Source organism: Rhagoletis pomonella, unplaced genomic scaffold (genome assembly GCF_013731165.1).
Source record: "Rhagoletis pomonella isolate Grant_MI unplaced genomic scaffold, Rhpom_1.0 Rhpom_scaffold_00011, whole genome shotgun sequence".
Lineage (NCBI taxonomy): Eukaryota > Metazoa > Arthropoda > Insecta > Diptera > Tephritidae > Rhagoletis > Rhagoletis pomonella.
The window spans coordinates 20511149-20527072 of NW_023458565.1; the positions used below are offsets into that span (position 1 = coordinate 20511149).

General features: G+C 32.6%; 1 protein-coding gene across 1 annotated transcript in view; it reads right to left on the bottom strand.

Annotated features, from left to right (window-relative positions):
• The window catches only part of LOC118746790 (adenosine deaminase 2-like), a 45566-nt gene extending 40376 nt beyond the window's left edge, over positions 1–5190 (bottom strand). The window contains exon 1 of the mRNA XM_036480700.1: positions 4790–5190. The gene's annotated coding sequence lies outside the window, so the exon portion shown is untranslated. The remainder of the gene's footprint in view (positions 1–4789) is intronic.
• Between the last annotated feature and the right edge of the window lie 10734 nt (positions 5191–15924).

Consider the following 15924-nt stretch of genomic DNA (forward strand, 5'->3'; position numbering starts at 1 on the left):
TTTAGACAAATTTTTTTTTTAATTAAATTAATTAAATTTTTGCATTTTTAGCAGTTTTTTTTTTTTACTTTTTTTTTTTTAATTTAATTTTCTTTAAATTTAGTAGTTATTATTGTTTAAAAAAAAAAATATATATATATATAATATATAATATGTATAGCTTAATTTTTAGATGTCATTGGTTTGAAAAGAAAAATAATTTTTTATTTCAATTAACTGTTAAGAACGTAATTTATTTTTTCTATTTTCAATTTTATTTCACTTTTTAACAGACTTCAAAAAAAAGGAGGAGGTTATCAATTCGTCGGAATATTTTTTTTATATATGTAATCGCATAATTTTGGACCACGACAACCGATTTCAAAAATTTGCATCAGAAAGGTAGTGTCTCAGAGGTGGTCCCATAATAATCTGGTTTAGATCCGATCATTGGATCATGAAAAAATTAACGGTACTCGTAAATTTGTATATGAGATTTGAAGGTTTGAAATTACTTGTTTTTTTTAGTTCAATCTATTTTTGATTTTTAGACGGTAACGCTTTAAAAACCTTTTTTTTATTTTATTTAATTTTAGGCACATAATTTATTTTTTCTTTTTTAGTTTTATTTTACTTTTTCCTTTTTTAGCTCAATTAATTTTAAATTTTGAGATTTCATTATTTTAAAAAGAATTTTTTTTTTATTTTTCGAAACTTATTTTATTTATTTTTTCCTTTTTTGATTAAGTTTATTTTCTTTTTTAGTTAAATTTTCTTTTAATCATTATTCTTTTAAAAAGAAGAGAGCTTTCTAATTAGTCGCCAGAATTGACAATTGGCTTTTGAAAGACAAAAACTGTGGTGAGTGGCAAAAACAGTTGCCAGAATTACCCCGTAAATTGGGCTTGACCATGTGCGCTGTGAACTTTTTATTAATGACGAGCAAGCAGGGTACAAAGTTTAAATTCCTTTCCCACTTGAATGAAGAATTAAAGCCGTCATGGATTCGCCAACAGTTAGCGAGTGGCGAAACGAACGATCTCAATGAGGCACAACCAAACTTGCTATCGTCTCTCCGGGCTAGCTAACTTTGTTATTGCTTGCACATGCGAAATTCTTCTTAAAGCGGCCGGAACTTAAACATAGCGAGCAGAATAGTGGCGAATCGATGACGGCTAACATCACAAAAACGCATACCTGAATAATCATCGATCTCGAGTAGTAAAAATTGCAGGGTTATAGCTATCTTAATTAAGGGGTTCTAAAGCAAACCCTCATATCTGAACTATCAGCTCAATGGGAGCTGTAAGTAATAAACGACTTATAGGCTATCTGAGTGTGCGAGTTATAACACAAAAACTCATATCTGAACAACCAGTTAAGTATATCGGAGCCATACCTCACTAAGACTCGACCCTGCTGACGTTCACTATGAACCCTCTGCTGATAATTACACTGTTTTACGGCAAAATTGTTCTGTTGATGCCACTATCCAATTCCTATGAAGAATTGCTCGGTGATTCCGAAAATGGAGTTAATTTCTTTATGGATACGTTTTCAAGATATTTTCAATTTATCGTTATACCGATTAAATTAAAAATTGGTTCTTTTTAATCATGTATATCTTACGAATCAATTTAACAATCTTAATATAAAGAAAGCTAATAAAACTTGATGTTCATCATGCGTTGTATGGAAATATTTTGTCACTCACCAAACTTCATTTCTCCGACTTACCTACTTATATAAGTAATATGAGCATATTTAGTTAAGTGACTTAAGTGACTTCCATAACAAAAGCAACTTAATATGCTTCATTATTTCAATGAAAAAAAGCTACTTGTAATAACGGGCACTGTCAGTAACGATTTCGTTCTCTTTTCTTATCACCACTCAGCCAACAGCTGTTGTTGATAACAAAAAAAAAACTAAAACTAACTGCAAACAACAACAACGCAAGTACCCAGCGGCGCACTGCTAAATGGGGTCCGTCCACAATTTGCATTGCGTAATTCATACAAATAAATGATTAAATAAGACACCGCTGACCCAATTAAAAATTGTAATGCTTATTGTAGTAGGCAGTCTGCTTACAAAATTCACATTACAATTTACAAACGGTCACATCATACTTTCCGATTACAAACAAAACCAGTATGTCAGGGAGGCTAACCACAAAGCGGCCATGCATATGGCAAAGTAATCTGAGTTGTAATCCATTCATTCCGATAAACCGCTTTCGAAGTTTTGAAGCAGTAATCGATTACGTAATGTGCATTTGCGCCGCTGGGTTATTCTTACTTGAGTGGCTGATTATTGAAGACTTTATTAAAAAAGTACGAGACGACAGCAAATAAAGAGAAACGGCAGACAATGGCAAAGACAAATTTGCGATTATGAGCACAAGAGTGATCGAATTATGCTCACAACAGCAGAATAAAAAACAAAAGCCAAAAGTAGAAGGCATGTGTTTTGACAAAAAAAGTCGTTTTCGCACCAGAAATACAAGACATGTATACAGTTAAGGGTACATAAGTATATATGTGTGTATGTGTATACGAATTTAAGCACCCTGCAGGGAAAGCTAGTAGTTGCGAACTAACTAGAATGCTACCAGTTAGCTTTTTAGCTCAACTATTTCGTCTTCCATACTTTTTTATGCTACCCTGCAAAAATCGTTGGATCATGTAGTCTATTTGTGGTAAATTGGAGTACTTACAAAAGTGTTCCTCTGTCATGCTGTATCGGACCAACTCGTGTCTCTGCGCCAGCTTATTGTTTGTTATCCGATCACTGCTCGTGTTTTAACGAAATGTCATTGAAGTTGGGCATTTGAAAGCACATTTGCATGTCTGGCTGTAGCTGAACGTGTAGAGATGCTCGCTGTTAGTTCTTAGCTCCCAGCATGTTCGGGTTCAAATGCCATCAGAGGCAACATGTAATTTTTAATTTTTGGCTTGGTTTTAATTAATTTCGAAAAAGCATTCGAGAAGTGAAGAACAAAAGTGTATACAAACGAAAAAATATAACAACAATGCCATTGTTAATATGTTGGAGTAGTTTTGTGCTACTCTGATGTAATGCAGGGATAGAGTATATGGTCCTGCCCTAGGACATCGCAATGTTAATTGGACCATATTTTTTATATGAATTGTGGTTAATTTTGGAGTACTCCTTGATCCTTAGGGAGTACTCTTTACACGCATGCATGGAGTAGTCGGGATTTTTCCAGGGTAATAACTGATATTTTTAATATGGTGATGTCTTACGAAATATTTATTGTCCCGCTTAGCATCAACACCTACTAGTAGAAATACTAGTAGCACCACACCAGTGAACGTCATAGGCTGCCCATTAATCACTCATGAAAGGAATAAGTTTGTATTTGTTTTTGTGCCGCTAGAGTGCCTTTCGAGAGGTCCGTGGCCGGAGTTCTCAGGCAGTGGATAATTTTGTAATTTTCTTGACCTTCAAATATATAAGATTTAATTTGTATCTTTTTTTTAATCGGTAGTATTTCCATGTTTGCCAGAATCGAAAAAAGTATTTAGAAATTTTTTTTATTACATTTTTTTAATCTTAAGCTGTTTTAAGTAAAAAATGTAAATATTTTATTTTTAAAGGTCATTTCAAAGACCTAATTGAATTAAAAATTACCAACTCTGAAAAAAAATGTAAATGCCTTTTCTGGTGACCATCAAAATGGATTCAGTAATACAACTTTTTATAAAATACGCTGCAGACTGGTTCAGGCAAACAAAAAAAAATAAAAATGTAAAACCTTTCATTGAAGCTCACTTTGACCACGAACCAACGAAAATATTTTCCCTAAATTCGCCATCGCAAAAACTTTAAAACATCGTTACATTTATTTCGCTATCTCTCCTCATTCTAGATATATTTGATTTTGTCTAATTTTTTCCAAAATAGAACACTGAGCGAAACAGCATCACATTTAGATATGAGAAAAGCAATAAATTGAGTCGTTATTTTGAAAGTGGTATACGTCGTCATTTTCACTTTTTGCGACACAATTTTTTACCTTTGGCAGACGCATTTACATATAAGTAAATGATCACTCAATGTCAAAGGGCATGAAATGACTTATGCCACTTTCAAAAAAAAACACCTCCACATTTGCGTTTTAGTTTTGGCTTTGACTATTCAAAAGCAGATGTCACTGCTCCAATAAGTTGTGCAAAATTGTCGAATTGGTAGGCCGTCGCTTTAGCGCTTACCAGTTATTGAACTGGTAATTTTACTGACTGGTTTGGCTTTTCACTACAGGGTAGTACGTAGAACTTGGGTGTTTCCATATACTACTTATAAACACATCCATTAATAACACATTTCGACTGATTTAAACATTGAACACCTTGGAATATCAATCAATATGCTTAAAAACCAATTAACAAAAGAACATATGCATATGAATGTATTGAAACAAAATATGTAAAAAAAAACAATAAAAGTGTAAGACGCGCTGGGCACTGAGGCGTTGTGACGCGCGTTAATTTGTTTTGTGTTTTCATTCTCCAATAAAAGCAAATAATTGCAAGAAATTGAGTGTTTTTTGGCATTGATTTAATCAAACACATTTGCCACTAAACAACTAGGTACTCGTTATGGTAGCTTTTTCTTTCATAAATTTGTTAATTTTAAAAATTTGTTGCTTAACGCTCTTAACATACATACATACATACATATTTTTTATTGATTTGCAAAATTTTTTTGAACATTTTTAGTAAAAGAAATATTTTTCCTTTAAATATATTTACTTATGTATGTACTTTAATAAAATATTTTTTACCTTTTCAAACGTTTAAAAGCAGACCAATTTGGTTAGTTTTCAGTAAAATTTATTTATTTTAGCTGCTCTTCAAATATTCGTTTAAAAAAGTTGGTTTTCTCAAAGTTTTAACGCCTGTTATGAATATTGTTTCTGTGTTTTCTAAAGTAATGATTATTATTTTTTTATTTTATTAGTACCACCAATACAGTCAACACACAGAACATTGATTTGTTTTACTTTTCATTGGAAATTTTTAATTCTTTCATTATCATAACAAGCACAGTATATTTACACAGTATACAATATAATTAGCTCTCGGCATATTCACAATCGCGTGCACGTACATACAACAATAATAATATTTTTGTTGTTTGAGAACGATCTAGCGTCGATGCGATCGCAGCTTATCACATTTCCATACTCAGAAGTAAGCAGTAAAACTGAAAGTTACTATCTGAAAAAATCCGGCGTCTCTACGTAGCAAGGTTAGCAAGCGGCAGCTGCAGTAGCAGAAATCTGCAGTTACACTGAAAAAAAAATACGTTTCAGCAAGTGTGCGAATTGATTTTAAGTGTCAAAATGGTGTACGCTTCTCTTCTGAAAAACACACAGCATTTTATTCGGTGAGATTTTGGTGTTGAGTTTTGCACTTGATGTACATTGCATTTTCCCTCAGTTACAGAATCCAGTCCCAGATATTCCCCAAAAAAAGTTATTTTCAGATTTTAGGATATAAAAGGCGCGTTAGCCCTGGGAAACTACTCAGTTTCAAGCTTTCAAGACGTTTAACCCATAATTTTTAATCTTTATTATTCCAAGCGAAAATAAAGTGTAAATTTATTCTGATCTTTTTTTGAAGCGTAAATTAAGTACCTGTAATAAGCAATTGTTTAATAATTTTTTTTTAATGTGTTTGCAGAAAAATTTATAGGCCCGTGGTTTTTCGAGATAATTCAAGATTATTTTCAGCCTTTTTTAGAGTTTTTTTTTAGTTTCTTTATGGGGAGGCTTTTGAGATTATTTGTGATTTTTCAGGGTTTTCTGAAAAATTTTGTGATTTCCCCATTTTTTTTTTTTTGGATTTTCTGAAGCGGTTTGTTTTTTGTAAATTTTTAGTCTTCTTCAGCCATTTTCAGAATTTTTTACTCTTTTGTGTAATTTTTCAAGACCTTTCCGAAATCGCATGAACTTCCCTGATTTAATCGTGATATTTCTTGATTTTCATATTTTCTTGCTTGGTTCAGAACTATTTAAGATTTTTTGCGAACTTTCGGGCACTCATACGGATTTGTTCGTGCTTCATTAGGGAAATGTCGCGACTTTCAACGCTTTGTGTGTTTTACTCGAAACTTTGTGATCGCAATTTTTGTGATCTCCGGAATTTTTGTGTATTCCGGAATTTTTCGGCATTTTTCAGTACTATTCTGTATTAATAAAAACTTTTCGGGATTTTTCCGGTCTTTTCGTGCTTTATTCGGGCCCCTTCGGGATTTCCATTACCTTCCCCATTTTCTTCAAAACTTTTCTGAATTTTTTTTCGATATTTTTCGGCAGTACTTGTGAATCATAAGTTTTCGAGGTATTTGCAATTTAGCGTTATTCAGCTTAAAAAAATTGTTTCACTAATCACGATTATCTTATAGGAAATGTAGCAAATGAATGGTAGAAAAACTCCCCATAAACAGTATACATATATGTACATCGTTTTTCTATAAACTCAGTAGTTTTTGTGAAAATTATACAACATTACACATTTTTTCTTTTTTTATAAAAAAATAAAAAAAAAATCTAACTTTGACAGGGAAAAACTTAAATATTTTTTTTAATTTTTTTTTTCATTTGTATTAAAGCATGTTCCTTTACAAAAAAGGATGTTACAAACGAATAAAATCAATAGATATGTGTATAAAAAAGTTGTGAATGGTCATATGAAAATGCGCAAAATGTATGTACATTTCATACTTTTTTATTTATCCACCGATTTTCTCCTTTTCAAATTACTACTTGTTTTTTTTTGTAAAAGAACAGGCTTTAACACAAATGCGAAATTTGACAAAAAATCTGTTATTTCTTAAATTTTTTCCCAACATCATATTAAATTTTGAGCTTTACTAAAATTAGTTGAAAAATTAATTTTTTTTAATATAAAATGACGTCTGGTACAACAACGGACATGTTTGGCAATAATAAATCTACGTTTCTAAAAGCTAGTTAAATCCAATGAAAAGAAAATTAGCCTTACTAAAATTATTAAACAAATTAGCATTTTTAACTGTAAAGATACGATGCGCACTAGTCAACGCAACCATTACCGCCTGCCAGTTGGCCCCCACGCTAACCGCGGAAGTGACGGAGATGTCATATCAGAAAACCAGCTGTCCTCAAATTCTCTCTCAAAAACGTTGCTGCTAGACTATTAGAAATCTTCTGGGCTTCCATTATATACATTTCGAAAATTTCGTTACTTTTCGAGAATTTCCAGATTTATATGGATTTTTTAGGGGCCTTTTGGTATTTCGTGCTTGATTTGGAATTTAATATCTTTCGAAATTTTCTGGAGCCTTTTATGTTTTTTTTTCTGTAGTTAAAATACCTCTGAAATTTCTAGAAAAAATATGGGATTTTTCGAGATCTTTCGGAATTTTCATGAGCTTTCGCATTTTACTCAATTCTTTTCGGGATTTCATCATGATCATGGGGTTCTTATTCCCTTTGTATTTTATTCGGAATAATGAGAGATCTTTTCCGCGAATTTCCGAGACCTACGCGGATTTTTTCTTGTTTTATTGGAGACTTTTTTGGCTTTTCATTACTTTTCGTGTTTTAGGTACTAAGAACCCTTCTTATTTCTTCTCGGAATTTAGACGCTCTTTTGTGTTTTATACCGAAAAATCTGGAATAAAAGGATTTTAATTAATATTTCAGTTTTCCTCTGAATTTTTTTGGAATATTTTCTTGAGTTTTTAGAGATGTGTATAGATTTTTAAAAACTCTTCGTGTTTTATTCGGGACGTTCCGTAATTATTTTCGATCCATTAGTTACTTTTCATGTATTTTAGGGACTTTCTGCGATTTTATTTTGCGCATTTAAAAAAAAAATAAAATTTTATTACTTGTAGCAATTTTTTCGGGAGTTTTCGAGGACTTCTAAATATTTTTAGTGACTTATTTTTTAGTGAAATTTTTTTCGGGGCCTCTCGGGTTTTAATTATTTCTCTTGTTTACTCAGACCTGTTGGGGTTTCTCCAGTAGATTTCGGGAATTATGCGGTTGTTTTAGAGAAATTTTTTGTATATAGAGGTTTTAGATTTCATAGAGCCTGTCTACATTTTTCATAAAACATTAAACTTAACCGTAATTTTTGGTGTCCATAAAAACTTTGAGGCTTTGATTTAAATTTTACTGGTAAGCGATATTATGAAATTAGAACAAATAAAACCTCAGTGTATTTATCTGACGCAATAGTTAGCTCTAAATCGAATAAAGCGCGATCATTTGCGATCACACTCACTTAACACACAAAAACCTACATACATCGCGAATGTGTATTCCCAGCAGCAACAAGAGGAAAACTTGCTCGCAAAACACTAGTTCCATACGGCGCGTAATGGAACTACCTCGAAACTAGTATACGACTGATATGGAGCTAAACAGTTAACGCGCCATTTATTGCCGCTCATGTGGTGATTGGGTGAGTCATAAGTTAGAGACACCAAATTTTAGGTGTTTGACGATATCTTTTTCTTCAAGTCCAATCCTTCAAGTCTATTATTTCAATTACTATGTATTAAATTTTGTAATATTTGCATATAGGTTTGCACAGAACCCAATACCAACGGAAACTGAGCAAGCCATGTTTTATGTCATTATACGTACATATATATATATGTACATATCATCAAATTTAATCAGTATTTTAATGATATGCTAAAACTGAACTCGTCTAACTAACCGCAGCGTATTTTTCTAACATTACATTCAGATACCAAAAAAAAAAAAACAACAAATTGACGTCGCACTACAATGCTTACAAGTAAATTGATTGTCGCTAATCAAATAAAATTTCGTGACATAAATAAAATTATAAAAATTAATATCGAAAAAGAGGCCAAGAGCAATCTCATAAGCGAGCATCTTCCGTATGACGCCTATTTTTTTGTAGGCGTGAGAAGCTTTGGTGCGAGTATTACTGTTTTTGTATTCTGCTATCACACTGATGATGGCACGCGCCCGATCATTGCGCATTGTTTTGAGTAGAAATAATTATCTACATACACAAATACCTACATTCATAAAAATGTATTGCTAAAGATATACATATGTATGCATGCAGATATATGTACACAAAAAATATTTACACTGCCGGAAAAAAGTATTGTCACAGGGAATTTTGCTCAATATATGCATCGATTTATATTCTAAGATTTTTCCAAATTTTTTTTTTAAAATATGGTCATTCTACAACAAAAAACATAAAAATATAATTTCTAAACTTTGTGCAAACCTCGCGAAAATTCTATAAATTTTAATGCAAATTTTTCCATACAAAGTATTTTAGATTTTTTTTTGTTTTTTTTTTTTTCTATGGAAGAGACTGCGTGAAAAAAATTGCCAAAAATCACGCTACTTTATAAAATTTATTGGGCTATAAATCTGCATACTCAAAAAATTTCTAAAAAATCTGATTAAAAGTTGAAAATTTGCATGAAAGTTGCTGAATTTTCGCGAGCTTTGCACAAAATTTAGAAATTATATTTATGCGTTTTTTGTTGTAGAATGAACCATATTTTTATAGAAAATTTATGGAAAAATATTAGAATAAAAATTGTTGCATATACATAGTATAAAAAGCAGCTGTGCCAATACTTTTTGCCGGCAGTGTATATATACTACCCTGCCCACCTTTACTTCATACGCTTTGAAATATTTGTGCTTCAAGATTGTATGAAGTAAAATTGGGAATTCTATGAAAAATATCTATCGGAACAACAAAAGTGTGCTCTGCAATAGCCAGAGACGACGAGCACATTAATGAATCTCAGAGAATATGTAGTGCCAGATCTCGGCGATTGATTGCAATGTAACAATGAAGAGAGTTCGATATTGCGGCACAAACATACTTACATACATACCTACAGACATAGTACATATAGACTGTTGTGTTTAAACGTATCTTTTGTTTGTTTTTAATTTTGGCGAGTACTTGCGAGTTGAACTGCATTCGCATACAATGCGTTTATTATTGAAATCAGCTGAAATGCACTTAGCCCATGCCTATGTGTACTTTACGTACATATGCAGATACATATATAGTATGTAAATTAGGATGCATCACCAAACAAAAGTTGTGGGTTTTCCAACGGAATTATAAAATCTATTATATTTTAAAACTTCTGCCGAAATATTTCGGAAAAATATTAACATTTAGGCGAGCTAGATCGATGTGAAAATAAATCCAAAAACCTCATTATTTTGATTCTACTGATAACATTTTTAAAGATTTTTATGCAGGCCTTTTATGTAAACTTGAGATCTTCTAGCGTGTGAGGTAATTTTTTAGAAAAAAGTATTTTTAAAAACTAAATTTTTGCAAGTATTTTCAAACGGGTCCAGCTCACGTAAATCTAAATCTTATTGGCGTATGTGTTGAAATATAATAAATTTTACTAAATTTCGGTACTAATTTTTGAAGTGAACTTCCTTAGCGGTGGTTGGTTGGTTGGGAGCAAATTGGCGACTTCAATGGAAATTGCACACGGAAATGGTGCAACGGAAATGATGCAACGAAAATGGTTGGGGCTGAAACAAGTGCTTCTTGAGTGTATGCATATAGTATTAATTTAACAAAAATTTGCTAATAAAAGGTTAAAAAGAATAACACTTTGAAAAAGACCAATACCAGAATGAAAGTAAAGGTGAGTACGTACATAGATAAAGCAAAGGATAAAGCCAAAGGTAAAAATAACAAGTAAGAAAGTCTAAGTTCGGGCGGAGCCGAACATTAAATACCCGGCGCAAGTATTAAATATATGTTTTTTCACCTTTCCGAAACCTTCCGCTAGATGGTAAGCCGGGGTGTATCAATTTTGAGTAAATTAGCGTCCTTCAATTTCGAAATATTGAAGTTTCAAGCATTTCTGAAATTTACCGTTATATGAGAAGCGGCCGTTATTTTAGTCCGATTTCAATAATTTTCAACGTTTTGCTTATATGTGGCAAGCACAATAACCACACCGAGTTTGGTACAAATTGGTAGAACGGTTACCGATATACTTATATGTGATCATAAGTGGGCGGTGCCACGCCCATTTTCCAAAATTTTACCATAAACGTATTTCTTGGTAAAGAATTGTTGCAAGCATCAATTTTGAATAAATTAGCTTCAATATTTACTGATTTATCGAAGATTATGTATTTCTCTAAATTACCGTTATATGGGAGGTGGGCGTGGTTATTGAGCGATTTTAAAAATTTTCGGCCATTTGGTATGCTGTGCGAAGACCAACAACTGTGCCAAGTTTGGAAGAAATTGGTGCAGCGGTTACCAAGATATACACATGTAACCATAAGTGGGCGTGGCTACGCCCATTTTCGAAAAATTTATAATATTCTTATTTTTCGTCTAAAACTTATTATAAATATCAATTTTGAGTGAATAATCTCCAGTAGTTACTAAAATATCGCAGTTTTCGTATTTCTGAAAATTACCGTTATATAGGAAGTAGGCGTGGTTATTGAGCGATTTTAAAAATTTTCGGCCATTTGGTATGTTGTGCGAAGGCCAACAACTGTACCAAGTTTAAAAGAAATTGGTGCAGCGGTTACCAAGATATACACATGTAACCATAAGTGGGCGTGGCTACGCCCATTTTCCAAAAATTTATAATATTCTTATTTTTTGTCTAAAAATTATTGTAAATATCAATTTTGAGTGAATTATCTTCAGTAGTTACTAAAATATCGCAGTTTTCGTATTTCTGGAAATTACCGTTATATGGGAAGTGGGCGTGGTTATTTTCCGATTTCGCCCATTTTCAATATCAACCTACCTTGGATTAACAGAAACCTACATACCAAATTTCGTTGAGATATCTCAATTTTGGCTCGAGTTATCGTGTACACGGACGGACGGACAGACGGACAGACGGACGGACAGACAGACATGGCTTAATCGATTTCTTTTTTCATTCTGATCATTTATGTATACATTTGTCTATATCTATCTCGATTCGTTTTGGCTGTTACAAACAACCGTTATGTGAACAAAATTAATATACCCTTGTGCACAAGTGCGCTCGGGTATAAAAACATAAAGCAAGATGCGTAAAGATAAAGGCAAAAATGAAGACCAAGGTAAATTTAAACACTTGACCTATATAAGGGCAAAGGTGAAGGGGAATATGTAGATGAAGAAAATGATAAACATAAAGGTAAAAACAAAGATAACTATAAAGAAAAAGATGAGGATGAGGATAAGGATAAAAGTAAAGATGAAGAAAGATTAAAATAAAGGTAATTATAGAGAAAAGGATATAGATGGAGACACAGAGACCCAATCTGTGAACTATTTTGGAATTTTCGAGATTTTCGGGACTTATCGATATAATAATCGATATTTTTATCGGTTTTATTATCGAAATTTTTATCGATTTTGTTATCGAAATTTTTATCGATATTGTTATCGATTTTTCAATCGGTATCTTCGGAACCAATCGATAAAATAATCGATATTTTTGTCGGTTTTAATCGATATTTTTATCGATTTTGTAATCGATATTCTTAACGATTTCGTTATCGATATCTTTTAAGGATATTGTTATTGGTTTTGTTATGGATATTGTTATCGATATTTTTATCGAATTTGTTATCGATACTTTTGTAGATTTTGCTTTTGATAATATTCTCGATTTTTTTATCGATTTTGTTATCAATTATTTATCGAATTTGTTATTGATTATTTATCGATTTTTGAATAAATATTTATATAGACTTTGTTATCGATATTTTCATCGATTTTTTAAGCGATTTTGTTATCGAGTTTTTATCGATTTTGTTAACGATATTTTTATAGATTTTATAGATTTTGTTATCGATACTTCTATCAAATTTTTTGTCGATATTTTTATCGATTTGGTTATCGATACTGTTCTTGATTTTGTTATCGATTATTTATCGACTTTGTTATCAACTATTTATCGATTTTTTATCGATTATTTATCGATTTTGTTATAAATATTTTTATAGACTTTGTTATCGATTGTTTATCGATTTTGTTATCGCTATTTTTACCGATTTTGTTAACGATATTTTTATCGATATTTTTATCGATTTTGCTACTAGTATTATCAACTTTGCTATCGAAGCCAGCGGAGCCGATATTTTTTAATTCGCTGCATTATGTCCATGTTACAGTGAATTAAAATACAGCGGCTTGATATAGTATAAAGATAAAAAAATGAAGATAAAGGAAAACAGAATAACCTAAATGTAATTAGACCGTCAAAAAATATAACCTTAAGCAAAACAGATGTATGTATGTAAGTATATTGGTTATGAGACAAACAAGATATGTAACGTAAGTTTCACTTCTCCAGCGTGGCCCAAGCGCACTTACTTTTTTGTATAGGGAGTGATGCATCCTAATGTACATACATTGTTTGTTTACTTATATATATATATATATATATATATGTGTGTGTTTATTCGTATGTGGACTGTATGTATGAATATTGCACTGCCGTGTTTAAGTTTCTGTATACATTTGGAAATATTAAGAAATGGATATGGATAAATAAAAGAAAATTTCTCTTATTGAAAGTGATGTAAATGTATAACAATCAATGGCGACAACTGAATAGCAGTGCAGATACTTATGTACATATAATAACGATGTTTAGTTTGTAACATTTACGCTAAATTCGAAGCAGTGACTTGTACTGTTTTCATGCCCTTTTAATCTCTTTTAAAGCGGCACGATTTACAAATAAACTTAAGCAGTTGTTGAGTGTCAAAGGGCTCAGGTGTTAGTCTCTCAACACGTCGCGGCCAAATTCCTCATACCTAATTCTTACAAAGGCGGGGCAGAAGCACAAAAAGTGTTCCATCGTCTCATCCCCTTGAGGGCAGGTTGGGCAAATTGAGCTTTCATGTACGCCTTGCACAGTCATGTGTTTGTGCTACGTGAAGTGATCAGTCAGCAGTTCAAGAACTGAATCTGCAGTCCCGGCTGCTCAGCGAGAGTAAAAAACTACTATAGACTTTCTGTGATTGAAGGCAACATCAGTTTTTCCAACCTAGAGGCATAAAATTTATTTTATAGAGAATTCATTATTTTTAGTGGACAAATTATCTTTAGAAAAATACCAAACACGTTCACATTGCAGACAATGAATTTTTCGATTTTTGCCAACTTAGGCGGCACTGTGCAACATACCGAACTAGAAAAAATTTACCAAAAATGGCGCGTTTCGGCCAAGTTGGCAACCAGGGTTATGTGTTAATCGGCGGTGTGTAAATGTATTGCGTTGAGTTAAGAGAATTTAGTTGAGATAATCGGTCACATACATAGTATATGTACATATATCTACATAAGTATTTATGTACATCATGCAAGGATGAATTATTAAAGATGACCACAGACTCAATTAGGATACTAAAGATTCAAGCCTTACCCGATTTGACGTACGCCAAAGTATATCTTCAATAAGCCAAATCAGCGATAGATCGCAATTCCGTAGTGACATATGTATGTATGTACGTGCCTCTGCAGTAAACTCTCGGTGTTATCGAAAGCTGTCAATTTGATCAAAATGCCATACATCCTTGACTCTCTAACAAGCCACAAAATCAACAATAACCACATAAACTTGTTAGTGAGTATTTACATGGTGGTTAAGTGGGCCAGCCAGCGCACGGCGTTGTGGTGGTGGTGGTGGTGTTGGTGGTATTTTCGATTTGTTGACAATTGAAGGATTTTCACATTAATTGCTTTCATAATTAAATTGTAACTGATGTTAGATATACATACTTACATTTACAGCAATAACAAAACCAACAGCAACCAAATTTGCATTTTGAAAACTCAACGAGACAATAACAAAATTGCGTCGTCATTACGCGTAACAATGTTTATAATATCATTGATAACAACAACACCAATAGCAACAACAACTGCGCTCTTGCATAAATACACCCAATTAGGCAATGACAAACTTGTAAATCGGCAAATTGCAATATCCTTGTAGCTAAGCACATATCATTCAACCACATCTGCATCTAATTATGCCGCCGCAACTACCCTGTAGTGGAAAGCATTAGTGTCGAACTGGTTCCACCTGGCAACTGGCGGATTTAACATTGCGATGTCCTACGAAGTGTCAACTTGTCACCTTAGACCTAGCTTTCTAAGGTGGTTACCATATTTTCTGTGACTATTTTGGACTAAGCGAATTTTCGTATGCCTGTATAGAAACAGTAAGAAATAAATTATTTAGGTAGTCGCATCTTTAAGGAAACAATGAAATTTTAGTTGTTCTCGCTTCTTACATCAATTATAATTTTTTAGAAAAAGTAGACTTATCAACTTTTCACTCCAAGCTATGTACATAGTTTTAAAAGCTCAAATAAATTTGTTTTATAACACATTTCATGGCTTTTGGACTGGTGAGGGAGGACCTAGTTACTATCAAACTCGTTCGTTTCAGGCGATAAGGAACTTGTACTGAACTAGAAATTCGATTCACTAGTTCCAGTTTTCCCTGCAGGGTATTTACATATCTACTTAAATATGTATGTGTGTAAGTACATTGATGCATGTTTCTGGTATATCCATAGTCAATCGAGTTCAATAGATATTTAAGTAAAAATATGTTTAAATTGACAAGCAAATCTGTGTGTAAATTTATGGGATTATTACCGCATATGTGGATTTACAAGGGCGAATAAGGATGAGTGCATTACCGGCATATAATCCTTTTTTTGCAATCACTCTAAAAACAAGAGTACGAATGTTTGTAGCACACCGGCACTTTGATGTAAAGGGCACCCTGGGCAACGTGAGCAACAAAAGCGCGAGATGCGTATGGTTCCTTGAGTCACGGCTGTGCGGCCACTCTTACGTGTTTCACTTTATTACACATCTACCAAATTCGAAG